The 17865-nt window shown below is 46.3% G+C and overlaps 1 pseudogene; it reads right to left on the minus strand.

The window, feature by feature from the left end:
* Positions 1-11643: 11643 nt before the first annotated feature.
* LOC121151075 lies at positions 11644-11739 on the minus strand (annotated as a pseudogene).
* Between the last annotated feature and the right edge of the window lie 6126 nt (positions 11740-17865).

The following is a 17865-nucleotide window of genomic DNA, read 5'->3' on the forward strand; positions in this document are numbered from 1 at the left end:
ACGCCCTTACCCTAATGGACGACACTCATTGTCTTCCTGAATCTCCTCACCTGCACGTGGACACGGCCCTGGCCTGAGGCCTCCAAGATGTACTCTCCGGGGACAATAGGCAGAGTCTCTTGCTGAAATATCAGTCAGTTGGCGACTTGTACGTTGAAAGTGTGCTGGAAATTCCTGGTGGATTTCACAACCAAGTTGACACCCTCAGATGGCATGTAGGCAATAGTGGTGTATTTGGCAAGAGCTTGGAGAGCGACTACAGTGTCCTGGGGAAAACAATCAAGCATATGCTTGCCATTTTAGGAGCCTGTGGAATTAACCTCCGGCAACCCTACAGCCCCCACACACATCTGGTTGTTGTTAGCTGGTTCGGAGGCTATCTCTTCTAAGTATCTAGATAACTATGCTCTGAGGAAGCTGACAGAGAAATCACAGTATCTTACTTGTCAAGGGATATTGGCCAACCACCTTAGGTCATTTGGCTCATGTAATGGACGTGTAATCATACATTAGATCTAGCCTCAGAGACAAATGGGGAACTGTTCAGTATGCATTTTGCAGCTTCCTGATTTGGGGAGGAAACAGTAGTACCCTGAGAAGCCCAGAGACCTGCACAGTCCATGGACCTGTTTAGCTGTGTCATCATCTCCCTGTCAAAATTGCAGGGCCAATGTGGGTGGGGGTCCTTGGGAAGTCATTCTTTACAGGCCAAGACTTCTTGGCCATCGGGCCATGTAACAATCTTTCCTGCATCTTGGACTATGACAGATAAACTATCAGTATCATGGCGCTGTGTGGTTTGAACCTTTCCGTTCTGAAAACTCGGCCTGTATAAATGACCACTAAGGGGAAGAAGATGAGGTATTCAGCTAGATTGTCATACTTGGTTCATTGTTACAAAAATGTCTACATGTGTGACACTGGAGAGTATCTGATACAAAATTTTTAAGACTTCACATCTTCATATCCCAAATTTTTAAAAAGAACATTTTTTTAAAAAAATAAGAACATTTATATTCATCACTATCTTGTAGATTAGGAAGTCAGGTCACCCATTCTGGGGAAGATATGAGCAATTTATATTCATACAGCATGATGAGCTATAAGCAATTTTTTTGTCTGTTCATTGGGAATTTAACAAAGGGAGATCTTTACTGCTTGAACATATGGAAGCAATTCAGGGAAAGGGACCTCACCATCAGCTGAAAAATCAATGCAGGTGATGTGTGATTTGCGACTTTTTGTGGTAGCCAAGGATTTTATTGAAAACAATTCTGACACCGAGAAGTTTTAAACATGTCACCACTGATTTCTAAAAATGTTATCATGTGTTATCATTCTTGTTGCTTGAGCAAGATGGGGGTTTTCCCTGCTATTTGGTCAAGAATTTTGCTTAAACAAGGAAAACTCATGTCCTATAATTTTTAAAAATTCCAGTTAAGTCATTGCTATATTCAAGGCCAGTACTTTTAATACCTTTAACAAACATTCCACCTATTAAGATCTGGTCACTCTTCTAGGACTAAATTTATGTCATACCTTTAGTGAAACTTCTAGTTTCATTAAGCTGATTCCTCACCAAAGTGATTTGGGCACGGCAGACATCTAATCATATTTTCAGAACAAATGAATTACAACTACTTTTCATGTGATGACCTAAGATAATTTTTGGATGCCACTTGAATTCATCACAGAATTCTATCCTTATCCTTGCTATTGCCACTCTGCCAATTTGGCACCTCCCACCCCAACCTAGATAAACAGAAATCCCTGGTTATCTCATACACCAAGTGACAGATCAATCTTTCTGAAGCAGTTTTTTGTTTTGTTTTGTTTTAAACTGATAGCATCCCAGAATTAGATACTACTTACATGTAAATATAGACTTAATCATATTTCATTGGCTACCAAGAAAATTACATGCATCTGCTACTGTTTATGTATTCACTCGACTCCATTTTCTTAATCTTTTAAGATATGAGGATATTTCAAAAAGAGGAATTAAAAATGTTTTGAAAAAAATATTTGAAATTCATGCATTTGAGGAGTCTTCAAAAAGTCCATGGAAAATGGGTATTATAAAAAAAAAATCTAAGCATAATCTCAAAAAAAATTTTTAGCATCAAACTGGTCTAACAGATTTAACAGTTTCATGCACCAAAATAAACTTCTCTTTTAGTTCTACTTTTCTATAGACTATTTGAAGTAGTTTTTAGATGTTCTTTTTTCCCCAAGACCCTGAACCGAAGGGAAGGGCAATATGTGGGCTTTGTTGTTGTGGTTTGTTTGTTTTTTAACCTCTGCACCAGGTTCTAGCCCTGGCTGAGAAGGGGCAGTAGAATTAACTGTTTACCTGGGTAGAAGAGAAGCCCCCGTATGCATTGCATTGCTTGGCCAACCAAGCCACGATGCCAGTGGCCTTGACAATCTGCTTCTGAGTCAGGCTGTCCTTGGCCAGCTGGGCCAGTAACGCATATGCCGTCAACTCCACATCCACACTCTGAGCTTCAGACCAAGGCATGGCCCCTGAAGACAGAGCAAGCTTCTGGCTCCAGTGAATGGTCTCCCCGGGGAAACAGGCATAGCTATTCAGGCTCAAAAGAAATTGACCTTCTCATGTTCACTTTGCCAATGCTGCATCTCACCACAGAGGAAGCACCAAGAATGTATGGTGAAGTAGAAATGAGTACTTCTCAGGATCCAAGTTTTTTATTCATTTACCTTTTAACTTGGCATTGTCATGTAGTACTTGTATATTTCATAGGGGTTTAGTGTAAAAATCGTCATGCATGTATGTACGGTATGTGTCATCAACATTTTCATTTCTTTATCTTTGCAGCCTTTGGGTTCCTTTATTCTAATTCTTCATAAAAATATCTATGCTATTCTGAGCTGTAACCACCCCTGTGTGCTGTGGGACACTCTTATTTATTCCTTCCATTGCGCTATTTTGGTGCCTGTTACCCAACTTTTCTCTGTTCTCTTCTCGTCTCCCCATCCTTCCCAGGCTTTAGGAATCATTAGACTACGTTTAAATCGACTTTTCTCAGCTTCTACATGTGAGAGAGAACATGGGCTGTTTTGTCTTTCTCTACCTGGTTTATTTCACTTAACAGAATGCCCTTCAGTTCTGTCCATCTGGGAACTTAACTGATTAATTGACCATGCTGTAAACGCAAGCAGAAAGATGTGTAATGGGGGGGAGAGGGCTGGAGGTGGAATTGTATACATATCCACACATAGATCCCTAAGGTGAACCTGGAAGTATAGATCAACGCTCTTGTCTCCAGCAATTACATGAACATTACCTTTGTTTATTTAAAGCAATTCTGAGGGCTAATGGAGATAGGTAAGGAGGAACTTCTTGTAAGAATCTTTATCTATTTGAGGATTGTGTTTTCCTTTTCTTTGACTCACAGGATTTCATGAATTTTTCAGCATTTGCTTTACCCAGTCAAGGGCTTCAGATTTGAAGAATAAAAATGGCAGAGCTGACTCGGAGAAACCATAGAAGAAATGCTAATGAAGATGATCAAATAAAAACACGCTGGCAATCAAGTGGAATATAAGCTCAAAACAAACATCTCTGACAGGCAAAATGACAGGTAATTTGAAGAGTAAGAGCAAACTGGAGTAAGAGTAGAAGAGAAAAGTCCAATTGCAGAAATTATAAGAAACGTACAGGACGCAACCTGAGTGAAAGAACATGGCAGGAAGCAGGTGAGGCTACAATAGGAGAGCCTAGAAAGGAGACAGTCACAAGAAATCAACATACACTGCAGGGAGCTGGAGTCCTGAGTCCTCCCACACCCTGGGAGGCAGCAGTGCATTCCTCCCGCGATTCCTGCTAGCTAAGTGACAGATCCAGACTGAGTCCCTGGCATCTGGCTTTGGCATGGGCCATGTGCTGGCTGTTGTGGTCATTTGCGAGTGAACCAGCAGATGTCTGTTTTTACTTCTCTTTTTTTCTTTCTCCATCTCTTTATCTTTCCAGTAAGTGAGAGGGATAAAAGAGGGAGGGATACAGAGAATCAACTTCCTTATTCTTGAACTTGAATGTCAGCATAGGGAATATCCTACCAGTTGCACCAAGTCCAGCCCTTTCTCCAAGGAGATTAAATGAGAACTTCTCTGCGTCAAATCTTCACCAGACAGATCTTTAAAAATATCTAATCTGAAAAAAAACCTAATCTAAATTATTCTATATCCTTTATAGTAAGGACATAGACACATTTGCTCCAAGTTGTACTGTTAATATTCAGCAGGATCAGGATTTGAACCCAGGGAATTCGACTCTGGAGGCCCAGAGAGAGAGCAATCACTTACATTGATGAGGACAGGAAATGGGCAGGCACAAAGTCCAGGGGATGAGTGAGGGACTCGGCCATGAGGCTAAAACAGAAAGAAAACTGAATATAAGAAGGAAGGAGCAACGTAGTGGGGAGGTAGCAAAATAGTTCCTGGGGACCCAGCGACTGTGCCATGAATCACAGCACTGCCAGAGGGAGTCCCATTACCAGGTGCTTCCGTTTCCATCCTGTTCCCCAAAGGCACTGTATGAGCCATTGCTATGCTTGTACATCAGCTCCTTCTGGTACCCTGTGAAGCCATATAGGATTCTCCATCTCAGTGACAGCTTTAAAATCCACTCCGAGCTGGGACAGAGGGGGCCCGGGACGGGCCTGTCAAAGGCTTGGAGGAGAAGAGTAGCCAAGAAAGGAAGATACAGGCAGCTTACCTATATTCAAGAATCCCACAGACCGGGTCCTGATTTCCTCAGTCAGCAACCCTGCTTTTCTCAGGTACTGCAGGGCATAGATGACGGGTGCAAACAAGACCATGTTCTGCTCCCCACAGCCACTGGGCATGCGCAGGCTGTCTAGGTTCTTCAGGGCTGTGCTCATAATGTCCCCTGGGGTCCAAAAGGAGAGAGAGAGAGACGTGATCAAGACAAGAAGGAGCCCATAAGAGTCACCATCATTCACTTAATAGTTGCGCAGTAGCACTAATCTAATGAGAACTCACTATGGGCCCTGAGGAAGACAATGATAAACCAAACACGGTCTTTGCCTTCAAAGAAATCACAGTCAAAGGTAACAATTACAACACGGACGACTGTCACTCATTGTTAACCATTTGAATGTGTTGGCATCACATTGGGTGTGCACGAGGTGGGACAGCAGAGAGAGGTACACGGGCCACCTACAGGGGTTCAGGACTTTCAAGAAGACATGGGGCTGGTGTTGTGGCACAGTGCATTAAGCCTCCACCTTTGAGGCCGGATCCCACATTAGCACCAGTTCAATTCCTGGCTGCTTCACTTCTGACCCAGTTCCTTGCTAATGTACTTGGGAATATCGTGGAAGATGTGTGGGCCCAAGAGTGTGGGCTCCTGCCACCTGTGTGGAAGATCTGTGTGAAGCTTCCGGTCATTGGCTTTGGCCTGGTTTAGCCTTGGCCACTGTGGCCATTTGTGGAGGAAATTAGAAGATGGAAGATTTCTCTCTCTCCTTCTCGCTCAGTACCTCTGCCGTGCAAACAGTAAGTAAAAATTTTAAAGACAGAGATGGCATTTGAGCTGGTGAGGGATGCTGCAACACTCGCATCTTTTGGCTGTTCTACATCCGCTCAAGCTCCCTGCTAATGTGCTTAGGGAAAAGCAGCAGACTATAGCCCAGGTTTCTGGATCCTTGCACTCATGTGGGAGACCTAGATGAAACTCTTGGCTCCTGGCTTCATTCTGGTTCAGCTGACAATTGTAGTCATCTGGAGAATGAACCAGAAGATAGAAGATTTGCAGTGTGTGTGTGTGTGTCCTTCTCTGTAACTCTCTCAAACAAATATGCTAGGAGTCCAATTTCGACCTGAATTTCAGACCTATTGGCTGCTTTCCCAGGCTCACTAGCAGGGACCTGGACAGCAAGCAGAACAGCCAGGAGCCCAACCAGCTCTTGGCTATAGCATGCTGGCACCTCAAGAGGCCAATACTGGCCCCTGATGACTACCACACTCATTTTCTTGCTCATTCCTTCTCCTTGCTGAGGAAGTGAAGTGTGCTACGTGTGTGAGTACAGAAGTAAACTCCTTAAAGTGTATTCAATATCTTCATGTTAAAAATAGCTTCTAAAAGAGCAGGTGTTTAACAGCATGAGATGAAAATTCCATGCCCTGTATCAAAGTTTGTTGGTTCAATACCCAGCTCCAGGAGCCAGTGCTGGGACACCGTGGGTTAAGCTGCCTGCGACAATGGCTTCCCATAGGAGCGTCACTCTGGCCAGAATCCAGTCCCAGGGGTTGCAGCCAATCAACAGATGGGAGAGCTCTCTCTGTATTTCTGTCTCTCCTCTCTCTGTCATTTGCCTTTCAAATAAATAAATCTTTTTAAAGATTTATTTATTTTTATTGGCAAGTCAGATTTACAGAGTGAAGGAGAAACAGAAAGAAAGATCTTCCATCCGCTGGTTCACTCCCCAAGTAGACATAATGGTCGATGCTAAACCAATCTGAAGCCAGGAACCAGGAACTTCTTCCAGATCTCCCACGTGGGTGCAGGGTCCCAAGTGTTTGAACTGTCCTCTGCTGCTTTCCCAGGGCACAAGCCAGGAACTGTAAGGGAGGCAGGTTAATTTTAGTTTTACAGAAACAGTATTATTTTTTCTTCTTACATGTGAAACAACATACACAGTGTAATGCTGGAAAACAATCCCAACGTTTTTCTCCTGCTCAATCTGTACAGATGTAAAGTTGAGGCTATGGATCAAAGGTAGGAAATTCAGCACAAGAACACAGGACTCCTTTAAACCTATTAAGTACTCTAATTAGTTTTTCCAGACAGGAGCCACTTATTTTATTCTAACAAAACTCATTAAAGCACTTGGCTGTCACTGGAAAACGTCAAATATAATCTCTTTGAAATAACCGGGTCTTATGAATACCAAAATACTTTATCCAATAATATCCTGAGATATTTCAGAGGATAAAGGATGACACTAATTGAGCTGCCTGCTCTCAAAGTATACTGTCAGGTTCACAGGGACCCTGGGAGGAATAAAATGTTCTTTTATTGTATCTTGTGCTTCTGTGTTATGTGAGAGCAAGCATGACTAAGGACATTTAAAATAGTCTTCTAATTTGTTATATGAGCTAGAAGACATATGTGGACATTTCAAAAGTTGTGAGGAATAAGCATTATCTTTTAAAAAGTTCACCAGTTTGTATTTATTTTAAAGGCGGAGAGAGAAGAAATGAATGAATGAATGAACATCCATGGATGTACTTCCCAAATGCCTGCCGCAGCCAGTACTGGGCCAGAACAAGAGTCAGGAACCCAGAACTCCAATCAGGTATCCCAGGGCATCCATGAACAGACAGCTGGGCCTGGGAAGCAGATACGGGATGCAGATGTCTGAAGTCATGCCTTTATCACCGCACTAAAACACCTGTCCCAGCATCACCTTTTATCCCAACTTTTCAATAAATGTGCGCATGTACCCTAATTTAGTACTATAAAACATTCAATCCATTCCCATTAATTCTGGGGAAAAAAATCACCCCTAATGTAGACAGAGGTTCCCTCTCTTTGCCTTTTCCTATAGCGTCTATGGCTTTCCTTACATGAAATGGCAGTGGAGACCTTCCTGGCACCTCTGAAACTGACCACAGCCTACATACAGTGGAAATAAGAACTACAGAGTATTGCGAAGACCCGGGCCAGATACCTAATGTGATTTGGGAAGATGCCTTCCTGCTGGGTCAGTGACTTCTCAGCTCTGCTGTCTCCTGCTGGCTCTACACCTTCCTGCCTCAATGGGATGCTCTTCCCATGCAGACCGGACAAACCTAGGAATGCTTGGAGCTCTGACCTCCCTGAACCTGCTGCTGGGACACTGACAATCTCTTGAGGTCCTGTGATACTCCTCAGGCCTTTCCCTGCAACCTTCAGCAAATCCTGGACACTTCAAGTAAACCTGTATGTTTATGAGAAAGTGTCTCATTACAATTAGTTGACACCAGCAGCTGTGTGTGGCTGCCGACATGCAGTAGGGCTTTGTTGGTGCCAGCTTCAATGGCACAGGGTGCAGGAAGCATTCCCCAAACATCCAAGCTTAGCCGAGCTGGGTTAGGCTCAGTTTATCTCTGCATGTCCCCTGTCACAGCAGCCATCAAACCCTGCATTCCACGGCCACCTCCGCCTCGTGGTGGACTTTGTCAGGGTCCTTCCCTGAATCCCCCTCTTCCTTCCTCCGTAAAGAAAGAGTCAGAGGAGGGCCAGCCTGTTGAGTGCCTGCACAGAGTCTGACACTTGGCACACATACATAGGCACTGGATGCTCTCATAGTTGTCACCTCCCATCACCGTCAATGCCATGTCATTGCCATCCTCCCCATCAGCCACCGCTAGCATCATCGTGCCTCCTCCTTGCAGCTGGCATCAGGTGTCTGTCTCAGTCAAGCAGGGCCTATCTTCTCGCTGCTTCCTTTTTGTGTCTTAACACAGTTTCTGACTCCCAGGGGGAGTGTCCTGACTTGACTGTTGAGTGGCAGAAAGAGCCCTTGCCGGCTCAACAGCGGCTGTGGCTGTGAGGGTTCTGCACCAAGTGCGCCCCCTCTCCCACAGCGGGGTGTGCAGCACAGGAGCTTCCAGACTGAGCACATCAGGAGCATCTCAGAGGGCCATCCAGCCCCTGCATGCTCAGGTGCAGGTGCGAGCATCCGCCACACGGTGGGGTGAAAGAGAACAGGTCTGGAGGGCTGTGGAGCGCAGAGGAGGGTGTCAGAAGACAACCAGGTCAGAGTGAGGTTCAGTGTTTCCAGCTGTCCCTGTCTTGCCTGTGGAATTGGCTTTATATTCCTTAAGGCTGACATACTTGACTAAGTGCTTAGAAATAATACAGGCAAAAGTGCTAAGCTAGTCGAAGGGAATCGGTGCTGAAGATGGAAAGATGTTGCTAAGACATACTGGGATCCACAGCATCCAGAGCTGCTCAGTGGGTTCCTCCCTGTAAAGCAAAGCATTTCTAGGGTAAGCGAGCTGAACAGAAAAGACTCCAGCCGTCTTTAGCCTTGATTTCTAACTCTCAGCGTTCCACAGAAGCCAATCTCCCCTCAGGAGACACCTCTCTGACTCTAGGTGCTCTGTACTTCCATCTCATTTACCCAGGTCTACCACTGGAGGGCAGCACACACCTACCAGATCAAGGCCTTGTCAAAATGGTGATATCCGTTAGTCCACACATGCCTAAATGGCCATTCAGAGAGGAAAGGTGTTGGGAAAGATAAAAGCAGTACAGATTAGGAAAGACGACGGAATGCTTCCCACAAAGACCAGGAGTCTCTCCAACAGTTAGAAAATGGGAAAAGAGTTAATGGAAAGGAAGTGAATTCCCCAAACCTGAGGAAATGAAGCCTTTGTTACTGTTGAAATAGTTCTCCTGAGAAAGATAACCTGAACATCACACTCCATGCGAATCCTGTCTCCTCTTGTTACTCGGCAGTGATTGGGGTCTCTTCTGTGACGGCGTTCTCATGAATAGCCTCACGTGGCGGCTGCCGTATGCCGAATTCTAGTTTATAGTGACCGGTAGCTTCAGTGTATTTGCAACCTCTTAAAAGCATCACCCACTTTTGTGAATTTTGGTATTCTAGAGTGAGATTGGCAGGTTTTGTTACAAGAGATTGCACTGGGTTTAAAGAACTGGTACTTAGAACTCACACTTTCAACTACAGGTTCTAGAGGAACCTCATGGAGCCAAGGCTGTAAACCCACAGTTTGTGATTATTGCACTGAAATTGCAGTCACAAAACTGCAGGGAGAGAAGTTTTGTTAGCAGGTGCATAGTCCACACTGTGAGCAACAGGAAATACTTCTCTGAAGGCTACTTCTAACTCTAGTTGTAACCCATTTACAAACATCTTTCTGCAGAAATAGGATGTAGGAACTTCTCCCCAGCTTCTCAGATACTGTCGGTACAGTCAGCTGATGCCAGCAAGCAGAGTGCTCTTCTGTTGTCATTAGAACAACAGGCAGGTGCACAGCCTCTCTCAGAGGCAGTAACAGCTCGGTCAGCCGAACCGTGCACTGTCACTAGCTGACCCTGAGTGACCTGCTGTGAGTTCAACATGATGTGACTTACAAATGGCCAAAATGAAGCCAGCTGGAGTCCCTGTTCACCCAGGCTAGCCTTCTCCATCAGTCCACTTGCTAACAATTTACGACACAAGAAGCATGCGAAATAATATCCATTAAACTGCTCTTTCTTCCAACCTATGAAACCAGTTTTCAAGAAATTACAAAGATGACTTCCCTGTCCAGTATCCTGTGATTCATCGCAGAAAAGATGCTCTTTAGTGTCGTGATGGGATTGGCAGTAAAGGCAGGCATCAGAACATATTCCTTTTAGGAACAGCAGGTGTGAGTCTGAGCCCAGAGCTCCCAGCATGGTCAACTTCAGAACTTGAAGGTCTTCCCGTTATTTCAACAGGCCCTTTCTTTGTTATCAGAACACCAGCTGTGGGAGTCATCACTAAGGCTTCGTGTGGGATTGACATTAACTCTAGGGAAAGGATATTTAATAATGGAAGATTAATCGTTGATGTTTGTAATCATAAGGGCATTTCTTAAATTGAATATTTGTTATGTAGTAAGCATTATGATATGTTGCAATGATGTCGCGTGATCATTTTGAGAATCCGCAATCCCATCATCCTTCTGTTTTAAACTTTAACATACATTGAAGTTTTACTGGCTAGTCAGAAAGGTTACATCCCTTGGCAACAGGATAGCCACCTCAGTTCTTCCAAGATGCTTGCTTTAAAAAAACAAAACAAAACAACATCAACAAAAAAACCATTTTGGTCCCGGCGGCAGAAGTCCTCGCCTTCAGCATACCAGGATCCCATGTGGGTGCTGGTTCTGATCCCGGCAGCCCCACTTCCCATCCAGCTCTCTAATTGTGCCCTGGGAGGGCAGTCGAGGACAGCCCAGAGCTTTGGGACTCTGCATTCGTGTGGGAGACCCGGAGGAGGTTCCTGGTTCCTGGCTTCGGATAGGCCAGCACCAGCTGTTGTGGTCACTTGGGGAGTGATTCGTCGGACGGAGGATCTGTCTCTCATCCTCTCTGTATATCTGACTTTGTACTAAGAATAAAATACATCTTTAAAATCTTTTTGTTTTGCATAAATAAATCTTTTTGTTTGCATCTGTATTTCATAATGTCGTTTAAACCTGTCCAGAAGGTGGCAATTTTGCTATTTAAAAAGAATCCCTCACTTGTTAAAATCTGAAGACTCAGATTGCTTGGGGATAGTCTAGAAACAGAAGGTGTGTAACTCCTAGGTGGAGGAAATGCTTGTCAAGCTTTCTCTTTTCTTAAAAGGATCTTCAGCCTGCAGCATTTGCTTTTTTCATGCTGTGGAGGATATTTTTGCCAGATAAATACTTCTGTTTGAAATCTGCATGACACAATGGACCGATAATCTAAGAATGTGGAGACTTCCCAATATGCCGTCTTAAAGACAACTCTATAGTTCTTAAGTGGAGGTTACAAGATTTGTAAAAGAAGAAATAAAATATACTTTCTACTGAGATGAGAGTCAATTTATAACAGTCATCAACCAGAAAAAAGACGGAATCTGTCTCAGTAGGAGAAACCTATGGCTTTTGTGTCATTCTTGCACAGGGGCCATGCTAATCTTCTCTGTATCGTTCCAATTTTAGTATCTGTGCTGCCGAAGTGAGCACGTACCTATGGCTTTCCAGTGAGAAGCTGAGCTGACCACCCAAGGATGCCACACACACATAGGTCTTGTAGATGTCAGGTAGGATAAGATTGGAAAGAGATTCTTAGGATAAAGGTCATGATTTTTGAGAAGTTTACTCTCTAGTTCTTTGTTTATGAACTAACTAAAGTGAGCTAAGGTGATGCTTGTATTTGAATTTGCCAAAGAGTTAACATGCATCTGTTTGGGGGCAAGGGAAACCTACATCGCCAAACGCTGTTGAGTTAGTGTTACAGTGGCGACATCAGTGCTGACCTTGGCCCTGTTTCCCTTTAGAATCAGTGTCTCTGGATACACAAGACTAGCCCAGTGGGCCCCAAGTGGCCCTTCCCATCATTGTGGACTGCTCTCAGATGAGTTGTGTCTATAGTTAAAGTCATCTTTGATTTGAATGCCCATTTTGACTGCCATAATCCATGAAGGACAGCATGTGTAGCCTGATTCTATTGTGTTGTTATCTGAAAGATTTCAGCTGGCTTTCCCTTTTGTCCTTGCTGCCATAATGTTCACGAAACAGATGTATTAGCATCAGACAGATTTTCCAATTGAGAATTTCCCCCCCCAAAAGTACTCTATTTATGAAGAAGAGCAGTTATACTGCCATTAGTGTAAGGCAGAGAGAGCATGGAAGTATGCAGTATAAAATGTTTGCATGAGATATTTCACATCATGTAAGCTTACTCGTATTTATAAAAAAAAAAAGATGTTCTAGAAATCTGATTTCTCTAGCGAGCTCTTCATTAACAGTGTCAAGGGATGCTTGTTCCTGTCTGCTCTCCTTCCCACACTGAAATGCATGTTTCTGCCCCTCGGTGTGTTTTTTATCCCTTTCCTCTGGAGTTATTTGAAATGGGCGCTGCTTTAACTGAAGCCTGGCTACACTGCTGAGCCCGGTTAGTTCTGTGAATAGAGTTGAGTTGCTGTAGACCACGTACTGGGGACACACTTTCATTTTAACTTCTTTCAGAGTCACTCTGAGTGTTAACAGTTCTCTGGCGCAAACACTGGGAAGTCAGTTGATGCTTCTTAATGGAAGTGTGTTTTTAAAGTGTGAAAGCAAAGATCACACAAGTGTCGAGGGAAATGTCATCCTGTTTGTGGGAAAATCATCTGTCAGTTGGCCATGGAGATCCAGATCTTAGAGGAGAGACACCGTTTTCACATTCTTGCCACAAATTTCAAGCTCAGTGGTTTGATTGTTAAGGTCAATCGAATGATTTTTTGAAAGTGTTTTATGGCATTTTTTTGTCTTCAACTCCGTGTTTTTATTTACATGATTCTGCATATTTGTGATAAACCAAACATGAGTCTGGTGTTGTATTTCTTTCTAACAGTAGTATATGTGTCATGTGTGGCCAACCCTGATTTTTAAACTGTGACGGTTGTGAACTCACCTAATCTGACATTTACTTGCAGGTTTATTATTATTGTGCCTTTTGGCATTAAATTATGTGAAGCATTTCAACCTCATAATAATAACCACAAGAAGACAAGATTTGTTTATTTTTATTACAAAGTCAGATATATAGAGAAGAGGAGCCCAGAACTTCCTTCAGGTCTCCCACAGGGTGCAGGGTCCCAAAGCATTTGGCCGTCCTCGACTTCCTTGCCAGGCCACAAGCAGAAAGCTGGATGGGAAGTGGAGCTGCTGAGATTAGAACCAGCTCCCATATGGGATCCCAGGGCGTTCAAGGCGAGGACTTAATCCGCTAGGCCACGCTGCCAGGCCCTCTGGTCCTTTTTAAAATAAAAAAAGAGGCGGCAGAAAATTGGCTGCCCCAAACACATGCAGTAAGACATCCTTTTGCCCTAAGTGCAGCAGGAGTTTGGCACCAATGTCGACACCACTCAGAACACCTATAACCCATACCAGAAGGCCTGAGTCTGGGAGCCAGGGCCACATCCGAGTACCGTGGGAGGCAGCTGCCCGTATTTTACTTAAAACACTATGGTCTTGAAGCTTATTGTCTTAACACTGTTGTAGCCAGTGTTAAAAATACACAACGTCCTGCCAATGGGAAAAAGTCCAAAGTGCATCCCTAACAAAGTCTTGAGGGGGAGGGTTCGGATTACACCGAGGGCTTTTCGTTCACCCACGCAAGCCCCTCTCATCCCTGTGCCCCGCAGGACCGTGCACGCCTGCGGACGAGCGAAAAGGCCCGAGACCCACGCGAGTCTCTCGCACCTGGCCCAGAGCGTGGCTGCCGTGCTCGGAGCCACAGGTGAGCAGCCGCAGGTGAGCAGCCGCAGGTGAGCAGCCGCAGGTGCGCTCCGAGCGGCTCCGCTCCACCAATGGGAGGGCCGGCCGCGCGGCGGGGCGGAGTCTCCGGGCGAGCCTGCTGCCAGGCGGGCGGTGTGAGAGCGCTCGGCTGGGCACCGCGTCCCGGGCGGCCTCTCCAGGCTGGAAGCTGGCCTGAGTGACCGGCTCGGGCAGGGCTGGCTGCGGCAGGAGGAGTGGGAGCAGAACTGCCCGAACCCCGCTCTCGAGCCGCGCTCCCCTTCCACGGGCGTGCAGGCAGCGGCTCCCGGAGACCGATCACAGCGGACTAGCCCGCCCATCGCCCAGCCGAGGCCGGAGGACGGCGGGCGGTCCGGGGGCGCCGCGCAGTGAGCGGCGAGGGAGGCTACAGCTTCAGGCGCGTGGCGATCCGGAAGAAGTCGAACCCTGCCGATCTGCTGCCCGGGACCCCTCGGCTGTGGAGCAGACCATCACCACACCTGGGACGCCCTGGAACACCCTGTGACGGGTGTCATCCCGGCCTTGGCGCCCGGAGATGCCACAGGTAAGTACTTGGGTGGGGGAAAGGCTGGGCGGGCGAGCGGGGCAGGTGCAGGGAGGAGGACTGCCGGACCCTTCACCTCTTTAATCCTTCAAGACATTCACTGTTGAGGTCACGTTTCAGGGAGTTTCGGCGGTTGAGGTGGAACTTTGTTTTTGTTTGGAACGAACAAAACCGAAGTTAAGCCTCCCTTCATTTCTGCTTTTCAGGCCAGCAGTGTAGGACTGGTCCCGCAGCCTTGGACTTGACTGTAACCTTGGGGTCCGGACGTCCCGGATCCCCCTGCTTTCCCTCGGATACAGACGCTGGAAGCTCATACTAGAGGAAAAGGAGCTGTCTCAGGCAAGACGGGCTTCTGAAGTCAGGAAGCAGGACTAGGATCCCTGCCGTGAGGTGCATCAGCTTGACTGGCAGAAAGGAGAGTCATGTGACTCATGTGAAGTTTGTGACTTTTTTCTATTAGAAGATTTATATTGTTTATTTGAAAAGCAAGGTGACGTGGCTGTAGAACTGTCCCATCCGCTCCCGGACACCTGTCAGTGGTCAGAGGTCCTCTTGCCCAGGCGCACTGACCCAGCAGGCAGCCAGGGAGAAGGGAGGAAGATGGCCTTGCATTCCCTCTCTGCTTGTTTGGCGGGTGTTTGGCGTCATGCGGCCCCTAGAGGGCAGCACGGGGTAGCGCAAGGTGTCTGGCTTGCCCAGAAGCAAACTGCAATATTGAGAACTTGACTGTGAGAGACACTTGGATGCACGGATTGACCCATCCTTGGGAAGGAAGTGAATGTTCTGGAGCAGGAAATCTGTGATGGTGGTGTCCACTCTGAGTTAGCGTTTGTGCCCTAATGGTGCTTGCTTCCTTCAATAGAGTCTTAGCAGATGTTGCAGCTCCTCAAGCTGTGAGTGAGAGCAATGTCAGCTTGTTGGGATCTGTGCGGTGTGCCAGCTGTGGCGTGGGCAGTGTGTGCTTTTGCGCTGTGGTGTGCATGTGGCCGTGTGGCTGTTGTGGCCCAGTGGTATCAGCGCGCATCCTGCAAATGCGTTGAAGGAAGCGAAGTGCGCAGGAGTCCTCCTCTCCTGCAGGTACTTCTTTGCACCTGACAGTTTAGCAACTGTCTCCCCTTTGCTCTGTGCAGGTTTGTTCCAGTTTCTGATCTTTCTATCACAGCAATTTCCTCCTAATTGACTACTAAATTTTGGTAATCATAGAGCATTTACGTGAATTCAAGATTGCAAAGGAGAATTTGAGTTAATTTTTGTGAAATTGGTAAAGTTTAAACTATTTTTTACCATGTATTTCTTTTTATTGCAGAGTCAGATATAAAGAGAAGATCTTGCATCAGAAGTTTCACTCCTCAAGTGACCACAATGGCCAGAGAGCTGCACCGGTCGGAAGCCAGGAGCCAGGAACTTCCTCCAGGTCTCCCACATGAGTGCAGGTTCCCAAGGCTTTGGGTCATGCTCAACTGCCTTCCCAGGCCAGAAGCTGGGAGCTGGATGGGAAGGGACTGCCGGGATTAGAACCTGCACCCATATGGGATCCTGGAGTGTTCAAGGAGAGGACTTTAGCCGCTAGGCCACTACTCTGGGACCAAGTTTCAACATTGTAGAGACAAAGGTGAAGGTGATTGTGGGAGATGGGTGGAGAAACAGAGGTCCTCTCTTTGGGTCACCACCCAGATGCCCCCGTGTCCAGGCTGGCCCAGGCACGAATGTGGAGCTGGATTCCTCCAGGTCTCTGCTGAGTGGCAGGGCTGACACGGTCAGCCAGCAAGGTGCACCTTACCGGGAAGCTGGAGTCAGGGAGGACACTCTTGTCATTCAAAATGAATGTGTGTTCCTGAACTGCTGTTTGAAGTGCTCAGCCAAATGCCTGCCCCGAGAGTGGTCGAGTTTGGTTTGAGTGTGTTGGAGAAAACATGTTGCAATTCTCTGGCAAGGATTCAACCACATCTACTAGAATAGGCATAGGAACTCAGCAGGTGGGTTCCCTCTCTGCTTGTTGGCGGGTGTTTGGCGTCATGCTGCCACTGGAGGGCAGCACGGGATAGCGCAAGGTGTCTGGCTTGGCCAGAAGCAAACTGTCATCTTGAGAAGTTTACTGTGAGAGACACTTGGATGCACGGATTGTCCCATCCCTGGAAAGGAAGTGAATGTTCTGGAGCAGGAAATCTGTGATGGTGGTATGCACTCTGAGTTAGCGTGTTTGCCCTAATGTTGCGTTCTGTCTTTCAATCTACCTTCAATAGAGTCTTAGCAGATGTTGTAGCTCCTCAAGCTGTAAGTGAGAGCAATGTCAGCTTGTTGGGATCTGTGCGGTGTGCCAGCTGTGCCGTGGTCAGTGTGCTTTTGCGCTGTGGTGTGCATGTGGCCGTGTGGCTGTTGTGGCCCCAGTGGTATCAGCGCATCCTGCACATGCGTTGAAGGGAGCGTGGCTGCGCGGCTGTCCTCCTCCTGCTTTGTTGAATGCATCTGCATCATGGCCGGTTGGTGGCTCCCGTCAGCGCTCTATGGGCAAAGGACACTGGAACCTGGTGTTGCTGGAGTGTCCAGTTCTAGGAGGAGTGTGCGGCTGAGAAGGCAAAGGGAGTGAAGGGAGGATTCTCTGTAGTCTTGTGAGTGGGTTGCTAATGCTGCTGCTCATTGCACCTGAACTGTGTCTGAACGCGAACCTTGTTGAGGTCACACTCTCGTGCTTGAAAGTGTTTCCTGTAGAAAAAGTGATCAAGTATTCAAAGGCTGCACTGAAGGAGAAGTGATCGCATCAGAAAGTGCTGCACCAATAGGAAGCCATGAGCCTGGAACTTCCTCCAGCTATTCCACTGGACACGCATGTGCAGGCACAGGAGCTGCCCATCGCTCACGCATGCGCAGGCACAGGAGCTGCCCCTCAGAGCAGCAGATCATGGGCTGTCCTGCAGTTACTTCTTTCCACCTGACAATTTAGAAACTGCCTCTCTCCCCGCTCTGTACGGATTTCTGATTTGTCGTTTACAGCAATTTCTTGCTAAATAACTTCTACGTTTGGGTAATCGTAGATCACTTCTGTGAATTCAAGGTTGCAAAGGACTTTCAGAGTTCAATTTTTGCGAAATTGGTAAAGTTTAAAGTTATTAACATTTATTTACTTTTATTACAGAGTCAGATATATAGAGAAGAAGATATTGCATCAGAAGTTCCACTCCTGAAGCTATACCAATGGCCAGAGCTGTGCTAATCAGAAACCAGGAGCCAGGAACTTCCTCCATGTCCCCCATGTAAGTGCAGGTTCTGAAGACTTGGGTCTGTCCTCAACTACTTTCCCAGGTCAC

The sequence above is a fragment of the Ochotona curzoniae genome, unplaced genomic scaffold, assembly GCF_017591425.1.
Source record: "Ochotona curzoniae isolate NIBS_2020 unplaced genomic scaffold, NIBS_Ocur_1.0 contig_2235, whole genome shotgun sequence".
In the NCBI taxonomy this organism is placed as follows: domain Eukaryota; kingdom Metazoa; phylum Chordata; class Mammalia; order Lagomorpha; family Ochotonidae; genus Ochotona; species Ochotona curzoniae.